The 19,190-nt window shown below is 40.6% G+C and overlaps 1 protein-coding gene across 1 annotated transcript in view; it reads right to left on the minus strand.

The window, feature by feature from the left end:
• The window catches only part of LOC148847499 (Vacuolar protein sorting 55 (VPS55) family protein), a 35,105-nt gene that overhangs the window by 8,582 nt on the left and 7,333 nt on the right, over nt 1-19,190 (minus strand). The window contains exon 2 of the mRNA XM_088949337.1: nt 9,156-9,207. The gene's annotated coding sequence lies outside the window, so the exon portion shown is untranslated. The remainder of the gene's footprint in view (nt 1-9,155; nt 9,208-19,190) is intronic.

A 19,190-nucleotide genomic window follows, 5' to 3' on the forward strand; every position in this document is an offset into this window, starting at 1 on the left:
GTGAGGCATTGGTGCAATCTCCAACAAAGGACACTAGGATGGATTACACAAAGGGTTTCGACTGGGTTTCAAGAAGTGTTTAGGGTTTTAGGCATTTTCACGAGTTATGGAGGTTATTTTCGTAAAATGACATTTTCCATTAGTCGAATTAACGGGGAAGGGGGTCTTTGTCTCACGATCATAGTACAGGGGGTCTTTGTCGCAAAACAAAGTACAGGGGGTCTTTGTCACAAACCCTAAAGTACAGGGGGGTCTTTGTAATTTACCCAAAAAATAAATATCTAGCATGGAAAGGGTACCCTTTTGAAGTATTTGACTGGCAAGCTAAATGTGAGTACATGTATGTTTTACCTGAGTTTGAAGTTTTTTTTTCTTTTTTTTTTTTTTTTTGAAAGGTAAAAGTAATAGTGATTAGAGGCTTAAACTCAAAAGGCACATACACCCCATTAGGGAATCCAAGTGAAAATTAGAGAATCTAGCCATTTGGCTTATACTTGGGAATTCAGCAATCTCCCAAAAAAAGAGAGAACAAAAAGCTCAAAGAAACCTTTCATCATTGCATATAAAAGAAACAAAGGAAAAAATGTGTAAGACCAAAAATCATATGACCCTTTATTGGGTTCAAGGGAAAAATTTTAGGAAGATCTTTGGTTGGAAGATTCCCCTTTCAGTTGAACCTACCCCCACAATTTACAACTTATCAGCCAATAGAAAACAGGGTTAAATATGTTGGACAGTTTTGTATGCCCTTAGCATCAATCAGAATGATGTACTTTATGAGTTTATTGTAAATGAATAAAAGTGCATATTTGATTCATGTTCCCTTGGTATGTTTCTGTGTAATACCCTTAAACTGGACACTTAATGAGACTCGTGTTAGTTTAGAATGTTCACAGCCAGTGGGTCGGTCTGGGGAGACCTATCCTGATAAGGCTGACACTATTGTGCCACCAAGTCGGTTGGGGTGGCCTGTCGCAGCTGCCAGAGTGAGACCCTAAGCAAATACAGTGTAGGATTAATTGAATCTTTGAACTAGACCAGATTTCCAGTATTGCCCTGGACCTTGGAGATTGATGGGCAAAACTGGAAAGTTACACCCGACCCCTAGACTCGATTATGATACTGCACTAGGTGTCGGATTGGGCTATCTTTGACGTACCAATCAGTGAGATCCTTAGCGGGGGTCAAAACCTAGGTATGTTAGGACAGTCTGAGAATTCATCGAGTGGGTGATCATAGTGGCAGGATCAGCCCCTTTGTCGAACAAAGGTAATGATCGGGGATGCACTCTCACTGATGGAAACCAAAGCTATCGGCAGCCGATTTCAATCGTTGAGATTTGTTTTGCAAAGTATATTTTATATGAGATATAAAAGTATATATATTATGGTTTCTAAAATGTTGGCAAAAAGGTTTTAATTCCCGGGATCCATATAAGTAGAGAGTGCAACACTGTTCCTTGCAGCCGAATGAGAGGTCTTCTCTTGTCGGGCACTGTTTGATCATTATGGGCTGAGAGGTTAAGTATAAGACCATTGAGGATAATACCTGATGGGCTAATCTTGCATCTGCCCACAGTCCCTGGGTGTTACAAGGTGGCTAGGCCCAGAGACCACTTAGGGTAAGTGTTAGGCCCATAGAGCCCATTTGATGGGTTTCAGGGGGTGCACTGTCCATAACAGTGTATTCGGCCAGGCCTTGTAACAAAGGTTGGGCCGAACCCATGTGGCTGATGTGTAGATCAATGCTTGGGTCCCACGCCATACAAGGAAGCCCAACTGGGCAGCAGTTAAGAAGGTTTTAATAGGCCTAAAGCCCATTTCGAACTGGACTTATTTAATAAGTTAAATATGGGCGAATTCTGAGATGGATCAGCAGATAGGATAGGGTCTTAACCCTATCCACTCAGAGAGTCCAGATCTGAATATGATTCAGATCTAGAAACCTCCTAATGAGATTAGGAGAAGGCTGATCTAATCTGTAGATAAGATAAGGGTTTATCCTTATCACCTAAAGAGAGGTCTGATCCAAATATGATTTGGATCAGCAACTCCTAATTGGATTAGGAGCTGATCTTTTAGGGTTACAAAGCAGGAGGGGGCGGCAGCCTTTAGAAGAATAACATAATCAGATCCTCTTCAGAGCTGAAATCACAGAAGAAAGATTTCTGCAATCCCTGCAAAGATCTTTCTTGCCGCCTCCTTCCTGCAGCCGCCAGACATCCAGTTCGATCTCCAGTTGTGGGAGAAGTCAAGATTCGATTTGACATCAGTTCTTTGAGAAAGAATTGATAAAAAGCTGTGTTCACGTGCCATCCTACTGTTTCTTGCAAAGGACAATTCTTGGAGAAGAATACTATTGATTCTGCTCCATCCCGCACTGCGCCATCTTCAGTGGGAGCAGTCTTTGGATCCTTCCTTGGGCATGAACACCTTCGTTGGGAGATACTTTTTCTCCGTATCAGGTATAATCCTCTCCTACTCCTTTTGGTTCAGATCTGGTTCAGTTTATGGTTCAAGATTGATCCTTGAAAATATGATTTTCTAAATAGGGAATGTGATTCCCAGTTGAAAGGGAGAGAAAAATTTTTGAAATCCGCCCCTTTATTCCGTAAGATTTGGGCGTCCATACGATGGATCTCTCATCCCTTCAAAATACTGAAGCCTCCCCTCTGGTTTCTAAAATGAATTGAAGTACCCTTGGTGGGTAGAGATGTCAATGGGCCGGGTAATGGTTCAGGACCAGGTGTACCAGTCCCAAACCAATTATTAATCAGGGAAATTGGATCTGACCTGATTAGGCCCAATTATACTTGACATCTATAATTACCTATGATAATAACAACTTAAAACTTTATTTTTGATAAAGGGTCTATGAATTATCTTATATAGTGTTTTTAACTAAAATTATCTCATATAGTGTCTATGAATTGTTTTTTTTTTTTTTGAGAAAGGGTAATGTAATTATGAAATTTAACCTTTTGGACATAAAATCTTACAAAAATTACAAGAAAACCAGGAGAACTTTGTATATTATTAATTGTAGATTAGTTCAGGTTTTAATTGGTTCAAAATATCAGGCCCAACCCAATTATTAGTTGAGACAAAACCATAGAACCAGAATAATTACTAGCCCTCTGTTAGTGGTTCATCACATTCTGTTTGCATGTGACATCATGTGATAATCTTTTTAAAAACCAAGTTCTCCCTTTTACAAAGCTCCTCTCTCAATACAAATTAGTCGAGAACAGCCATGACCAGGTCTCAGCTTGACCTATGCATCAGAGTGCAAGTTATCAAGGGAATCAGAGGAACAATGCATTTGAATTTTGTATGATGGAATCAAGTAGTGTTTGCAAATGCATTTTGTGGGGACAACCAAGTTTGGCTCAGTGCTGGGGTTATGAAGGGAATCAGAGGATCAACACATTCAAATTGTCAACATGTCAGAAGAAGGCAAAACAAGGTGTGTGTGTGTGTGTGTGTGAGAGAGAGAGAGAGAGAGAGAAAGATTAAGATGGAATGCTTCCCTTGACTTTGCTCCAGAGGTTTGAAAGAGGAAGAGGATAATGTATTCTACTATTTTAGGCTTGAGCCTGCAAGTCTCAACTTCTTCAGTGGATATAAAAGCTTCAGAGTTTAACACGCTTGTGAAATGCTGAGGACTAGGGAGGGGTGTGTTTAAGGTGGTCTAATGCTCCGCTCTCAAAAGATATATTTTTTTCTTGTATTCACTGCTACCTCATAGTGATTGAAGAACAAAGACATTTTAGTTTGGGGAACACCAATAAAATTTCTTATTTATTTTCCCTTTGCTTGAGTGCTTTGAGATTGTTAGAGAAGAAGACTTGAAGTTTGAGAGTTGCTTCGTATCCATGCCAGTGGAGCTTAAACTTCCAACCACACCTCGTGCTTGCTGATTATTTGAATCTTGAAAGTGGTTGAGAGTTGCTTCCTCTGGTCTCACAGTGTCAACTCTTGCTGATTGAACACTTCAACTAGTGATTCTGCTATTTAATCACACCTCTAATTGTGAAGTTTTTTTTTTTTTGCTCCATTAATTGCGGAAGTTATGATGGTTGTTATGGCACAAGGATGATAAAGCTGGAATGGGCAACAGAAAATATGCCCATCACACACCTGAGCAGGTCAAAGTGCTTGAAAGGCTCCATCATGAATGACAAAAACCTAAGTAGGCTATAACATTGTTTTGAAAATTTTAGGAATAATCATGGGCAAAAGAGTCTTTTAATCATTTGTCTTCACCCATTAAAAAAAACTATTGTTGAGATAATATATCATGACAATGGAGGCCTCTCTTGGTGAAGGGATGAGAGATCCGCGTATGGACACCCAAAACTTGCAGAATAAAGGGGCAAATTTCAAAAATTTTTCTCTCCCTTCAACTGGGAATCGCATTCCCTATTTAGAAAAGCATATTTTCAAGGATCATTCTTGAACCATAAACTGAACCAGATCTGAACCAAAAGGAGTAGGAGAGGATTATACCTAATACGGAGAAATAGTATCCCCCAACGAAGGTGTTCACACCCAATGAAGGATCCAAAGACTGCTCCCACTGAAGATGGCGCAGTGCAGGATAGAGTAGAATCAACAGTATTCTTCTCCAAGAATTTTGTCCCTCGCAAGAAACAACAGGATGGCACGTGAGCACAGCTTCCTATCAATTCTTTCTCAAAGAACTGATGTCAAGATCGAATCTTGACTTCTCCCACAACTGGAGATCGAACTGGATGTCTAGCAGCTGCAGGAAGGAGGCGGCAAGAATGATCTTTGCAGGGATTGCAGAAATCTTTCTTCTGTAATTTCAGCTCTGAAGAAGATCTGATTATCTCTTTTTTCTAAAGGCTGCCACCCCCTCCTTTTGTAACCCTAAGAAATCAGCTCCTAATCCAATTAGGAGTTGCTGATCCAAATCATATTTGGATCAGACCTTTCTTTAGGTGATAAGGATAAACCCTTATCTTATCTACAAATTAGATCAGCCTTCTCCTAATCTCATTAGGAGGTTTCTAGATCTGAATCATATTCAGATCTGGACTCTCTGAGTGGATAGGGTTAAATAAGTCCAGTTCGAAATGGATGCTCACTTAACCTTCCTAACTGCTGCCCAGTTGGGCTTCCTTGTATGGCGTGGGACCCAAGCATTGATCTACACATCATCCACATGGGTTCAGCCTAGCCTTTGTTACAAGGCCTGACCGAATACACTGTTATGAACAGTGCACCCCCTGAAACCCATCAGATGAGCTCTATGGGCCCAACACTTACCCTAAGTGGTCCCTGGGCCAAGCCACCTTGTAATACCCGGGGACTGTGGGCAGATGCAAGATTAGCCCATCAGGTATTATCCTCAATGGTCTTACACTTAACCTCTCAGCCCATAATGATCATACACTGCCCGACAAGAGAAGACCTCTCCCTCGGCTGCAAGGAACAGTGTTGCACTCTCTACTTATATGGATCCCGGGAATTAAAACCTTTTGCAAACATTTTAGAAACCATAATGTATATATACTTTTATATCTCATATAAAATATACTTTGCAAAACAAATCCCAACGATTGAAATCAGCTGCCGACAGTTTTGGTTTCCATCAGTGAGAGTGCATCCCCGATCATTACCTTTGTCCGACAAAGGGGCTGATCCTGTCACTATGATCACCCACTCAGATGAATTCTCAGACTCTCCCAGCATACCCAGGTTTTGACCCCCGCTAAGGATCTCACTGATTGGTACGTCAAAGATAGCCCAATCCGACACCTAGTGCAGTATCATAATCGAGTCTAGGGGTCGGGTGTAACTTTCCAGTTTTGCCCATCAATCTCCAAGGTCCAGGGCAATACTGGAAATTTGGTCCAGTTCAAAGATTCAATTAATCTTGCACTGTATGCACCTAGGGTCTCACCCTGGCAGTTGAGACAGGCCACCCCAACCGACTTGGTGGCACAACAGTGTCAGCCTTATCAGGATAGGTCTCCCCAGACCGACCCACTGGCTGTGAACATTATAAACTAACATGAGTCTCATTAAGTGTCCAGTTTAAGGGTATTACATAGAAACATACCAAGGGAACATGAATCAAATATGTACTTTTATTCATTTACAATAAACGCATAGTGTACATCATTCTGATTGAAGCTAAGGGCATACAAAACTGTCTAACACTTGGAACCTAGGGTGGTGAAGGCCTGAAGGGGATTAAGAGATTCTGAATCTAATGAAATTGTAAGTCCATTAAACAATCTATGGTTTATTTCCTTCTCTTTTTGGATAAGATTAGAGAGTGCATACTCTGAATCCTAGTATCTCTTCTGCATCCTTCTTTAAAATACTCTACCAAACCAATTCCCAGACTCATTTCCACCCAGGGAAAGCCATTTGGAAGGTCCTTCTCCACCAGAAGTCAAAGTATCTGTTTGGAGGCAAAACTTCAAGTAATGAACACATGTGAAGGCTCCAACAGTAATACAAAACTGAGTGTTTGTCCCCTTGTATGTCTCAAGAGTGTGACCCTGGACATCTTAGACAGCACCATCAAACATCTTTGATTTCTTAACCGCAAATCTAGTGACTTGTCATACAAAAAGACTTGAAATATTAGTTGTTAAAAAAAAAAAAGAGTGAGGTATTAAGGGCATTGCACAAAGGCTGCAAGTAAGAGTTAAAAAAGGACATTACCCAATGTTGATCCCAGCCATCAGGGGTCTTGGAAGGGGTAAGCATGATACAGGGTGAGAGTAATGCTAGATTATTTGAGAAATATCCAAGGGAATCATAACTGATTATCTGTTAAGAGGGTGGCAGATAATGGATGGTTTCTCTGTTAGGAATCAGCACAGATTAGTGGAATGGAGGGCTCCTGATTTGGGCAGAATTAAACTTAATACTGATGGGTCCAGCCTAAGCAATCAAATGAATCGCAAATAAGAGGAGAAATGAGAGGGAGAGGTGATAGATGCAATACTTAATTTGGTTTTTCAGGGTCAGTTGGGCAAGATAACTTTTTTTTGATAGGCAACAGGAATAATTTATTAAAAGAAAATGGTAATATAATATCGCCATTTCTCAAAAAAATATCTGAGCTAAGATCCCAAAGACTGGTAGTTAACCCTGGCTAACCACACCATTAGTATACACAAATATAGCCCCTTTATCTTCTTAAATACAACAATTCAGTTCCCAAAAACAAACATTAGTCACCCCTGCCCATTTTTGCTTTACGGTTGGGCCCAAAACAGCTGCCCCCTTGCTTGGCTAAAGCATTTGCCAAAGAATTTGCTCCCAGCATATTTTAACTGCATGTTCCTCATTAGCCATCTGAATTGCTTGATCTCATTTCTGTATCACCACATCTCCTGACTCTCCTTACACAACCATCTTATCACTGTTTTGAAATCCCCTTCAGCTACAAGTCTCTCCACCCCTATCTTCTTTGCCTTTTGCACCCCATCCACTGCTGCCATTAGTTCTGCTTTTATTGAATTACCTTCTCTTATTGGTCCTGAAAACATTGAAAGAATGCCTCCATTCTCCTCCCTTATGAAGACTCCTATACCCAATGGTCCTGGGTTTCCAAAGCTGCTTCTATGAAAGTTTAGCTTCAAGAAACCTCTTTTCAGTGGTATCCAATTCTTTGTCACTTGTACCTTTCTTGATGAAGCTCTGGTAACTGCACCCCAGTTTCTCAAAATACCATCAATTATAAAGTCTAAGAAGAGGTCCAAGGTTTTCACCCAATGTGCCACTCTTACTGTAATGATTTCAATGATAGCCTCCAAGCTTCTCCCTTAATCCTCAAATATATGAGTATTTCTTTCCTCCCAAATAGTCCATATCACTACAGCCATAGTGCTCCTCCACATTAGCCTCCAAATGGTTTCATTGAGAGCTTAACTTTTGACTCTCATTCATGGACTAAAGTCAGCAGCCTTGAACAATTGGAAAGATTTGATTGTAGAGAAGGATTGCAAGGTTGTCATTCATTAACTGTGTATATAAAAAGAGGTTCCTTAGACATTTCAATTTCTAGAAGCAAAATCAATAGGAAGAAATCTGAATGGATTGTTGAAGTGTGTCCTATACATATAGAGATATATAGATAGATAGAGATATATGCCAATTTTCAAGAGCTGAACTCATTAGAGGTGGAAGGATAAAAAAGAAATACCATATAGAAGGCACGGTAAAAATCTGGAAAGCTTTCTCCACTACCATCTAAGCAAAAGCTTCAACAGGTAGGTGCTTCTTTAAAAACACTAGGTGGTTTTTCTTGTAACTAACATCTAAGAGGTCATTTAGTTAAACCTTTATCAATCAGGAAAAAAAGCATAAAATAAAAAGAACTGATAACTCCACAAAATACACAAAATAGACAATTTCAGACAGAATCCAATTCCCCTCCACCAATAAAGTTGAGTTTAGTTGAAACAGTTAAGAGAAATCTTTAAATTAAAAAACCACTTCATTGATCAGTTCCACAATGTATTTAGTGATTTTTCAAAGGGCATCACCACTAATGTATGTACATGTTTACCGCAACACAATCAACCATGGAGTATGGACACGCTCAATCCCCAAATATTTGTGTGTGGTATGGAAAGAACAGATTCAGAGAATCTTTGGATCTAAATCAGAGGCAGTAGAAGTAGCTATTGGCAAGGTGGACTGGGCTATTCAGAGTTGGGCTGGTTGCTTGAATCTTTTTGTGGGGCTGCCAGCTAGCTTAAATGACCTGTGCATATTGATATAGGCACACTTTTTGTATTTTTGGTGAGGGTTTCTCGCCCTCCCTCTTATATATGTGTGTCTACAAGGGAGAGAAAATATATCAGTTCCTACTTTTACATTTTCTTAGAATTACTATTATGAATTTATGATTACTTTTTAACTTCTCAGAAACATCTCTTCTCAAATATAAGGCATCTGGCTATCATTTAACTACAGATAACAAAGCTCTACACTCATATACATCAATACATGTCAAGGATTGCAAAGTGAACCACAGGATATGAGGGATAAACCTACCATATGATACGTACGATAACAGATAAAGATTTAAAACCCATTACTTTTTATGACATTAAATTCAACAAATCTCTAAGTCCAAACTAATTATAAAAATTAGAAATATACCAGGATTTGCAGTAGAATGCTGGCTGAAAACAATAAAGCAAGACCAGCAAGCCTGCATGAAGAAAAGTTAAATTAAAAGATTTCTGTTCAAGCAGCAAAATAAGGACAAGACAAGACAGAAATTTCCAGCTTACACTGCAAACGTATACAGACAATTTCGCAATCCAGCATACCAAAGCACCAAAAAAACCAAAGATGAGTCAGAGCCAAGTATTTGACAAATTTGAAGAAATTCAACATTGTATATAAAGAAATGGCATAAAATACCTAGTAAGAAGAGACTCTAAAACCTTCCAGTACTTTATCTATCTATATAGTCACATATGGATAATTGGATATAGGCATAGATATTGATGTTTTTGGAATTAAAACTTTGTGGATAAAAACAAAGAGTTCCACTATGGTACCCAAAAGGTATGGTACCTAACAAATTAATAACCATTCAAAAGATATCTTACTCAAATTCACTGGGGATGCTGGTTGGTTAAACTCCTTTTAGGTACCATACATTTTGGATACAATAGAAATTGCTTACAAACAAATCAAATTTCTTTGTGACTCTGTCCAAATTAAGAAACAAGGAACCAAAGAAATCCCCCAAAAGAGCCAAAAAATATATAAATAAAAAAGGACATATTAAGGCTTAAAGAATAGAATTAACAACACAAAACCAATAAAATTGTGGATATAATTGCATGGTTGAATTTGTCTTACTTGAGCTCAGATTTTTTTTTTACCAGTAACAAAAAACTTTATTAATGCTGTGAAGATTTGTGAAACTTTAGATACAATAGGGGGAGGTAAAATGTCTTAACTCCCCATCAACAGAATACAATGAAAGAAAGTTAAAATTAGCCCAAAAGATAGACTCCCTATTCACCCCTTGCTTGGCCAGCCCATCTGCAAATGAGTTAGCAGTCCTCTTCACCCAGCTTTATTGTATCTCAATGTCCCAACACAGCCAAATGAATTTTTTCTGTTCATTGTTATAGCTCCACAAACCACTGTCCTCTTCCTTCAGCCAACTAATCACCACCTTTGAGTCACCTTCCAGGACCAAACGTCTGATATTTAGTTCCCTTGCTCTTTGGATTCCTTCCAGAGCTGCAAGGATCTCAGCCCTAAGAGAGTCTCCTTCTCCAATAGGGCCTCAGAACATAGCAATAACAATCCCTTCCTAATTCCTGAATACTCCCCCAATCCCAGGAGGCCCTAGATTCCTTAAGCTACTGCCATCAAAATTCAGTTTTATAAATCCAGAGGGAGGAGGGGACCAAGAGGGACTAAGAGTCCTCTTACACAGAGCAGAAGCAGCTATCTCTTTCCAATTTCTTAACAATTCATCCACAGGGAAATCTGAGAACAGCTCCATAGATTTCAGACAGTGGGCAACCCTTAAAAGTATTAGGTCTAATACTTGAGCTCAGATATGACCATATTTTCTCTTTTAAAAAGGTAAAACTTGCCTACAAATTGAATGATTGGTCTGTCCAAATTCCAAAATATCTTTAATTGGAGAAAATGCTACCATCCTCTCAAAGAAAGTATTCAAATGATACCTACTTAATACCAAACATATTTATTTTACTACATTTATCTGAACTAGGGCAATATCTAACAGTTTCTATTAGGTTTTATTACAGTGAAGTATTTTAGTGTACAGAGAACTGAGCTAAGTAAATAACTAATGAATGTCAATAGTAACCTAGAAGTGGAAAGTGACTTTAATGTTGTAATCAGATGGGTCAAAAATATGGAAACAATTCTTTGGCAATGTAGAAACATCATGTGAAATATCAAAGTACTATAATAGGGACATAACTATTAAAGCCAATTGGGTACGTAGGTCAGCTAACACCTTGGTTGATGCTATGGCCAAGCAAGGGGTGAACAGAGGGGAATTGTTATGGGGACCAGTGGGGTGTTCCTGATGTACTAGAAACAGATTTAGATCCATGTGTTAAAGGGAAAGGGGCTGCCAGCTAGCCTGTAGGGTTGCTGGCATATCGTACATATTGAATTATTTTATTATTTATTACTTATTAGATTACCAAAAAATTATTTTTTTTCTTCATTAAAAGCATAGGTACTGAGCCAAAAATAATGGCTCAATGGCAACATAAGAGAAATAGAAGCTGCCATACAGTCATTCATTGGGTTAAAACAAAAGGAGAATCCTCCTGCTTTTCCACAGATGATATCCAGAGCAGTGGCTTCATCATCATTTGCATGCAAGGTGCAACTGACCCAACATGATGCAGGTATTCTCCATTAGACAACAACTAAAATGAATATTAAAGGTTGTTGTTGTGGAAACCCAGGGGAGTCGGGCATTGGTGGAGTATTCAGAAACCATACAGAGGTCATATTAGCCTTCTCAGGACCAATTGGTGTTGAAAACTATAAAAGAGCTAAGCTACCAGCTATACTTCAAAGACTGAGATTATGCCCATTTACTGGGCCACATTTTCTGTATAAAAATATAAGTCACTTTCTGTATTTTTTTTATTGCACCACCCTCTACTTTTCTCTTTGTAGTTAACAAGCAGGAAGGCACATGCATTGCACGTGGTATTATTAGTAGAAAGGAAAGATAATAGGTCCACTTTATGTAGTTCTTCTGAATGTATTGAAGCATAAGTTATTATTCACTTTATATAGTAATAAGTAAATGTTAGAGTTAGCCGAATAAGGGTAGATTAGTCAACTCACCTTGGTTAAGTTATGAGCTTATGTGGCAGTCTTATTAGAGGTTCTCTGTCCCATACTTAAGTAGGGGCAGTTTAGTCCGTGTACATTTAATTAGAGCCTAATCACTATTAAGAGGTCGACTGATAGGGTTTAGCTATCAGGTTCGGCAGGTCTTTCATCTTCTTCTTCTTCTCCTCTTCTTCTTCTTCTCCTTCTCTTTCTTCTTCTCCTTACTGGTTCGGACTACTGTAGCAACAGTAGAAACATGGTATCAGAGCCAGGTTCGTGACCTGCTTCAGTTCGTGCTTCAGTTCTCTCCTTTTCTTCTCTGGGCTGTCAATGGAGAAAAGTGGTTCGGCCCAGGCCTGAAACATCTCAGCTCTTCTTTTTTTTTCTGGTGCGCAGAACCTCCTTTCCTAAGAAAACAACTTCAGCAGTGAATGGTTGGATGAAGCTCTCAAACGAAGGTTGGTTATCTCTTCTCTTTGTGTTGTTGGTATTTCTGGGTTGAAAATCTTCAAGAACTTGAGAGGACTGATCAGAACCTAGAGAACTAGGTTGGTTGTTGCCCTGGTTCTTGGAAAAATTCCAAGAACAGGCTGTGTTTACAGTGACCAAATGGTGTAAGGGCTGCTGCTGGTGGCCGAATGGTGTAGGGGCTACTGTAGGTGGCCGAATGGTGCAAGGTGTAATGCAATGGTACTAGTTGAGTTCTTGTTGGTCTTGTGGTGCCCTCTTAAAAGCGTTAAAGCAGGTCTGTATTGTGTGTGACAGCTATGGCTGTGTGGTGGTGCTTGTGATGCACAAACTCTGTTGAGTAGTTGTAAGAGAGCTTGCATGTGATTAATAAGTGCTGAATTAATGTCGGTGTAGTCTGTGTTTTTTGTGAAATCAGTAGTGGTGTGGATAAGAACAAAGGCGCGTGTATCTATCATTGTGTTTAGGGACTGCTGTAGGTTCTGGACCATCAAACTCTTGACAGCAGCACTTAGTTGGTGATTGGGAATTCAGATTAGAGGCAGCATTGAAAGAGTATCATGGCAGCAATGGGAGATAGCTGTAGTGATCAGAAACCTAGTGTAGTGGTTTCCTCTGACTATCTAGGTGTACAAATGACATCAATTAAACTGAATGGTGAGAACTATGTTCCATGGGCCAAGTCAGTGGAAGTTTTTCTCAAGGCAAAGAGAAAAGTGAAGCATGTGAAAGAAGATAAACCACCGGCTGACTCTCCAGGGTTTGATGATTGGGAACAGGATGATAATCAAATCATGACATGGCTATGGAACAGTATGGAACCCAAAATAAGTGCCAACTTCATGTTCTTAGATACAGCTAAGGACATATGGGAACATGACAAGAAGCTATATTCTGGGCAAGATAATACTACAAGGGTATATCAGCTCTATCAGGAGTACTTTGGTCTGCAACAAGGACATATGGGAACATGACAAGAAGCTATATTCTGGCCAGTATGAAGAACCTCAGAAATGAACTCAATGTCTATCATCCTCTCACTCCAGATGTTAAGGTTCAGCAACAACAGAGGGAACAACTAGATGTCACAAAGTTCTTAGTGGGGTTGAAATCAGAGTATGAACCAGTTAGGGCCCAAATATTGGGGGGCTCTACCCTTCCTACACTTGAGGAAGTGTTTGCTCGGCTTCGCAGGTTTTCTTTGGAACAGACAAAGAATCTCACACAATCTGATAGATCCGCTTTTGTGACAGCCAGAGGAGGTGGACATGGTACGAAAGGGGGAGGACATGCCTCCCAAGGAGGTCGTGGTGGTTCCATATTTGGCCGTGGTGGTGGTCGTGACTCAAGGGGAGGCCGTGGCAAAGAAAAAGGCAGCTCTACAAGGAAGTGTACCCACTGTGGCAGGGAAGGACATTCGGTAAATTTCTGTTATGATCTCCATGGCCGCCCTCCCTCTGAATGGGCCAATCATGCTATTGCTGGTGGGATTGATGTCAGTGATAATCAACAGGCAGACCTAACTCCTTTCACATCTACATTTGTTTCCAGAAGGGAGATGGTGAGTGTACCGCGTGATGAGTATGAGCGGTTCCTTCAGTCCACTTCACAGCACACTACTGCTACTCTTGCCCACTCAGGTATAGCTTGCCTGTCATCTAAAACCCCTCCTTGGATTATTGACTCTGGAGCCTCTAATCACATGACCGGGACTCCAGGTGTGTTCTCTTCTTTCTCTGAAACTTCCACATCTCAAACTGTTACCCTTGCCAATGGTTCCTCCTCTCCCATCTGTGGTGTTGGCAATGTTGACATGGGTTCTCTTTGTGAATAAACCCTAGTTGTTTCTAGGTCAAAGTAGAGAAAAAGAAAGAAGAAAGAAAAGAGAAAGAAGAAGAAGGAGAGGAGAAAAGTATTCGGCCAGACTAGAAGAGAGGATGTACAAAAGTACCTCTCCTAGCCGACCCACTTGACTTTTATTCATGAAAAACTTGAGTTACAAGAAAGACAATTTTGTCCCTCATAGAAGATGGGACACATAACTTAAACTCAAATACAATAAACATTTTACTTTCAATAAGATACACCAGAATGACCAAAATACCCCTGACTCGAGCATTCTAACATCTTTCTTTATCATTTGTTCTATATGTCCCTAAGTTTCCATTCAATCTTATGTCTGTTAGTAAATTAACCAAGACCCTTAACTGTTCTGTTACTTTTTTCCCTTCCTCTTGTGTTTTTCAGGATCTCAGGATGGGGAAGAAGATTGGTGAGGGGCATGAAGCTGGTGGATTGTATTATCTTGACTGTGGGGGATCGTCAGTTGCACTTCAGACTTCACCCACTCCTCTACAGTGGCATTGTTGACTGGGACATCCTTCTCTCAAGGCACTCGAGATACTAGTTCCGTCTTTGAGTCATTTGTCAGTGTTACAGTGTGAGTCGTGTCAGTTTGGGAAACATCGTCGTGTTTCCTTTAGTCCTAGAGTCCTTTTGCTTTGGTTCATTCAGACGTTTGGGGCCCGATCAAAATAGAGTCTAATAATGGTTACAAGTATTTTGTCACTTCTATTGATGATTGTTCAAGAATGACATGGATTTATTTAATGAAAGAAAGGAGTGAATTATTTTCCATTTTTCAAAAATTCCATGCTGAAATACGTACACAATTTGGTATTCCAATCAAAGTTCTTCATTTAGATAATGGTCGTGAATATTTTCTTACTTCCTTTCAACAGTATTTAGAACAGCATGGCATCATTCATCAAACTTCATGTGCATCCACTCCTCAACAAAATGAGGTGGCTGAACGGAAGAACCGTCATCTCCTTGAAACAGCTCGGTCTATTCTTCATCATATGAGTGTTCCTAAACGGTTTTGGAGTGATGTTGTACTTACTGCGTGTTTCCTCATTAATCGGATGCCCTCCTTTATTCTTCATGGTTGGTCTCCCTTCTCTATCTTGTTCCCCACCTTGTCTCTCTTTCCATTAACACCTCGTATCTTTGGTTGTGTGTGCTTTGTTCACAATCTGAGTCCTGGAATAGACAAGTTGGATGCACGCTCCATTAAGTGTGTCTTTCTTGGCTACTTTCGGACTCAAAAAGGGTACACGTGTTACAATCCCATTACTCGGAAGTGTTATGTCTGTCCTGATGTCACCTTTTTTGAGTTTGTTCCCTTCTTCTCATAAACTGAAGCATCTTCGTCTCCACCTTTACTTCATCTTCCTCTTCCGGTCAGTGATCCCGTTCTGGGTGTTCCTGTTGGAGTTGACTCGTCACCTCATCCAGTACAGATCCCTACTGAATGACCACCAATTCGGCAAGTGTATACACGTCGAACGACACCGGCCCCTCCTCCAGCTTCTACCTTGTCTGCGGATCCTGTCGTTGCTCCTGTTGCTGAACCCTCAGGACTTGTGTTATGGGCCCGGGCGTAGGATCTCGTCACGGGTCGGTCCACGGGGAGAACCTCTTGCTTCCCCTTGCGCCTTCCCTTGCGTGCAGACCCTATTGTGGAAAACCGAATGGGTGATTTGTCCAAGAGACTACCCGAATTCTCCTCACTCTTCTCTTGACTGGAAAACTAAATGCCTTTATTTCAACTCATAGCTCCTTAAATAGGAGATTACAAAAGGGGGTTCCTTGTTGGATTCGGCTAGGCTAGGGTAATCCCTTTCAAACTCAAACTTCTACTTCTAAATAAATTACCTACTTCTAATGGTAACACAACTCCTACCTCCAGTGGCGAACCGAACTCTTACTAAGAAGATAAGATAAGGGATGAGGGATAAAACAGCTGGCGGCGAGTTGGCTAGAGTGGCAAGGTAAGTGGACCCCTGATGAGATGTCGTGTGGGCCCCCCTACTGCTGTTGTCGTGTGGTGCGCGCGTCTCACAGTGCTGCTGTCGTGTGGTGCGTGTTGCTGACGTGCGGTGCGTGCTACTGCCTAGTGCTGCTGTCGTGTGGTGCGTGCTGCTGCCTAGTGCAGATGCCGCGCGGTGCGTGTTGCGCGTTGTCTGGTGGTGCGGGCTGTTGTGCGTGCTGCTGCCTATGAGTGTGTCTACTGCTTATGTGTCTGCAACAACTTGATCTACGCATTGCCTTAAGGAAAGGTAAACGTAGTTCTATTCCCATCCCAATTCCAATTTTGTTTCAGTATCTCGCCTTTCCGCCTCACATCGCCAGTTTGTTTCACTATTGTCATTTATTTCCATACCTAACAATGTCCAAGAGGCTCTTAGTTCACCTGGGTGGAGGCAGGCAATGGAGGAGGAACTCTCTACTCTTCAGCATACTCACATGTGGGAGCTCACTACTCTTCCTCCCGGTAAGCATGTTGTGGGTTGTAAATGGGTGTATATTGTTAAATACTTGCCAGATGGTAGTGTGGAGTGTCTGAAAGCCAGACTTGTTGCTAAAGGTTATTCACAGTTGTATGGAGTGGACTATATGGAGACCTTCTCTCCAGTGGCTAAGATCAGCTCTGTCCGTGTGTTAATTTCCCTAGTAGTTATGTATGATTGGCCCCTATTTCAACTTGACATAAAAAATGCCTTCCTTCATGGTGACCTTATAGAGGAGGTATATATGGAGCAACCACCTGGGTTTGTTGCTCAAGGGGAGGCTGGTAAGGTGTGCAGACTGAAAAAGGCAATTTATGGGTTGAAACAATCGCCTCGTGCTTGGTTCGGGAAGTTTAGTGAAGTGGTGAAGAATTTTGGAATGAAACAATGCCAGGTTGATCACTCAGTGTTCAGCTATGACTTAGAAGCTGGAAAGATTTTATTAGTGGTCTATGTGGATGATACTGTCATAACTGGCAGTGACAAATTGGGGATCGACAAACTAAAGTCTTTCTGCAAAATCATTTTCAAACAAAAGACCTTGGGACATTGAAGTATTTCTTGGGTATAGAAGTTGCTAGATCAAGACAATGTGTAAACCTGTGCCAAAGAAAATATGTTCTCGATCTATTGGACGAAACAGTACTGTTAGGTGCAAAACCGGCTAAAACTCCTATGGAACCAAATGTTATGTTAAGTAGTGATATAGGGGAAATATTTGATGATCCTGGAAGGTATAGACGACTAGTGGGGAAGCTGAACTATTTGACTATCACGAGACCAGACATCTCCTTTGCAGTCAGTGTGGTGAGCCAATTTATGCAGAACCCTCGTATATCTCACTAGGATGCAGTTCTTAGAATTGTAAGATATCTGAAGGGAGCTCCGGGCCGTGGGCTATTGTATAAACCAGGAGGAAAACTTGAAGTAGTTGGGTACACGGATGCAGATTGGGAGGGCTCTGTGTCTGATAGAAGATTTACTACAGGTTACTGCACATTTCTTGGAGGAAATCTTGTGACGTGGAAAAGGTGGCTAGAAGCAGTGCTGAAGCCGAGTACAGAGCCATGGCACACACTACATGTGAATTAGTGTGGTTGAGGAATCTCCTACAAGAAATTGGGTTCCACATGGATAAACCTATGAAGTTGTACTGTAACAATCAAGTTGCGCTCCATATCTCATCCAACCCTGTTTTTCATGAGAGAACAAAGCACATAGAGATTGATTGTCACTTTGTGAGGGAGAAGGTTCTTACTGGAGAGATAAGCACAGAACATGTAAGCTCAGGTGATCAATGAGCAGATTTGTTTACAAAAGCCTTAAGCTCAGGGAGAGTGAACTATATATATAACAAACTGGGATTATATGACATATATTCTCCAGCTTGAGGGGGAGTGTTAGAGTTAGCCGAATAAGGGTAGATTAGTCAACTCACCTTGGTTAAGTTATGAGCTTATGTGGCAGTCTTATTAGAGGTTCTCTGTCCCATACTTAAGTAGAGGCTGTTTAGTCATTGTACATTTAATTAGAGCCTAATCACTATTAAGAGGTCGACTGATAGGGTTTAGCTATCAGGTTCGACAATTCATTCATCTTCTCCTTCTCTTTCTTCTTCTCCTTACCAGTTCGGACTACTGTAGCAACAGTAGAAACAGTAAATATTCTTTTATCTACTAAAAGCAAAGCAACAAGTCATTCAGTTCAGCAACTTCAACTGTTATAAAATTAATTTATTAACATTCAAGGATTTCTTGTTTGCACCATTGATCATCCTAATTAGTGCCTATTTGGGAGGGCTGGAATGCAGTGGCTTCTTGCTTTCCTAGGACGGATCCACACGGACAGCCTATAAGCTATGTTTGGTAAAAAATTCATAGTCCAAACAGCTGCCAGTCAATCACTTTAAGGGCTGTCCACTTCAGCCTCTTTGAATAGCTTATCCAGAGCACTTCAAATAGCTGAATCTTCAGCTCCTCCCTCCCAAACGGACCCTTAATCTCTATTTGCATCCCATCACTGGAACCTCCTATCCTCTTCGCAATAATCTGACAGAAGGCTCCTTTATACTGACTAAATGTTCCACTACCATTTCAATTCCTAATTAATCAAGTTTGCGCTAAATGTGTCCCATTTTTTTTATGAAGCATGGCTATAAATTTCCTACAAAGAGGTGTTTCTGCTTCTATGTTCATCTAAATATTACAATTTCAAGTAAATAAAAGTAGGATTTAGTTATGAGGACACTCAAGTTCCTCTGCAAAGTCTGATCATAGAACATCCTTTGTAAGGCAAGACTCAGCCTGAATCCTTAGGCTGGTCATTCAGCCAGGTTGATCCCAAGTCTAAGACAGCTGATATTTAAATGATGTACTGATTAAGTACTGGGTCTCTGGTGATCGAGTTCTGATGAGACAGCCTGGAGAAAGGATAGATCTAATAATGTAGTGGCTGTTCTTACATTTTTGGCTTTTGGGCACCCTTTTATGATCTAGCTACTGCACCAACTTCCCCC

Source organism: Nelumbo lutea, chromosome 6, assembly GCF_056320005.1.
Source record: "Nelumbo lutea isolate HS-2025 chromosome 6, American lotus-T2T, whole genome shotgun sequence".
Taxonomy (NCBI): domain Eukaryota; kingdom Viridiplantae; phylum Streptophyta; class Magnoliopsida; order Proteales; family Nelumbonaceae; genus Nelumbo; species Nelumbo lutea.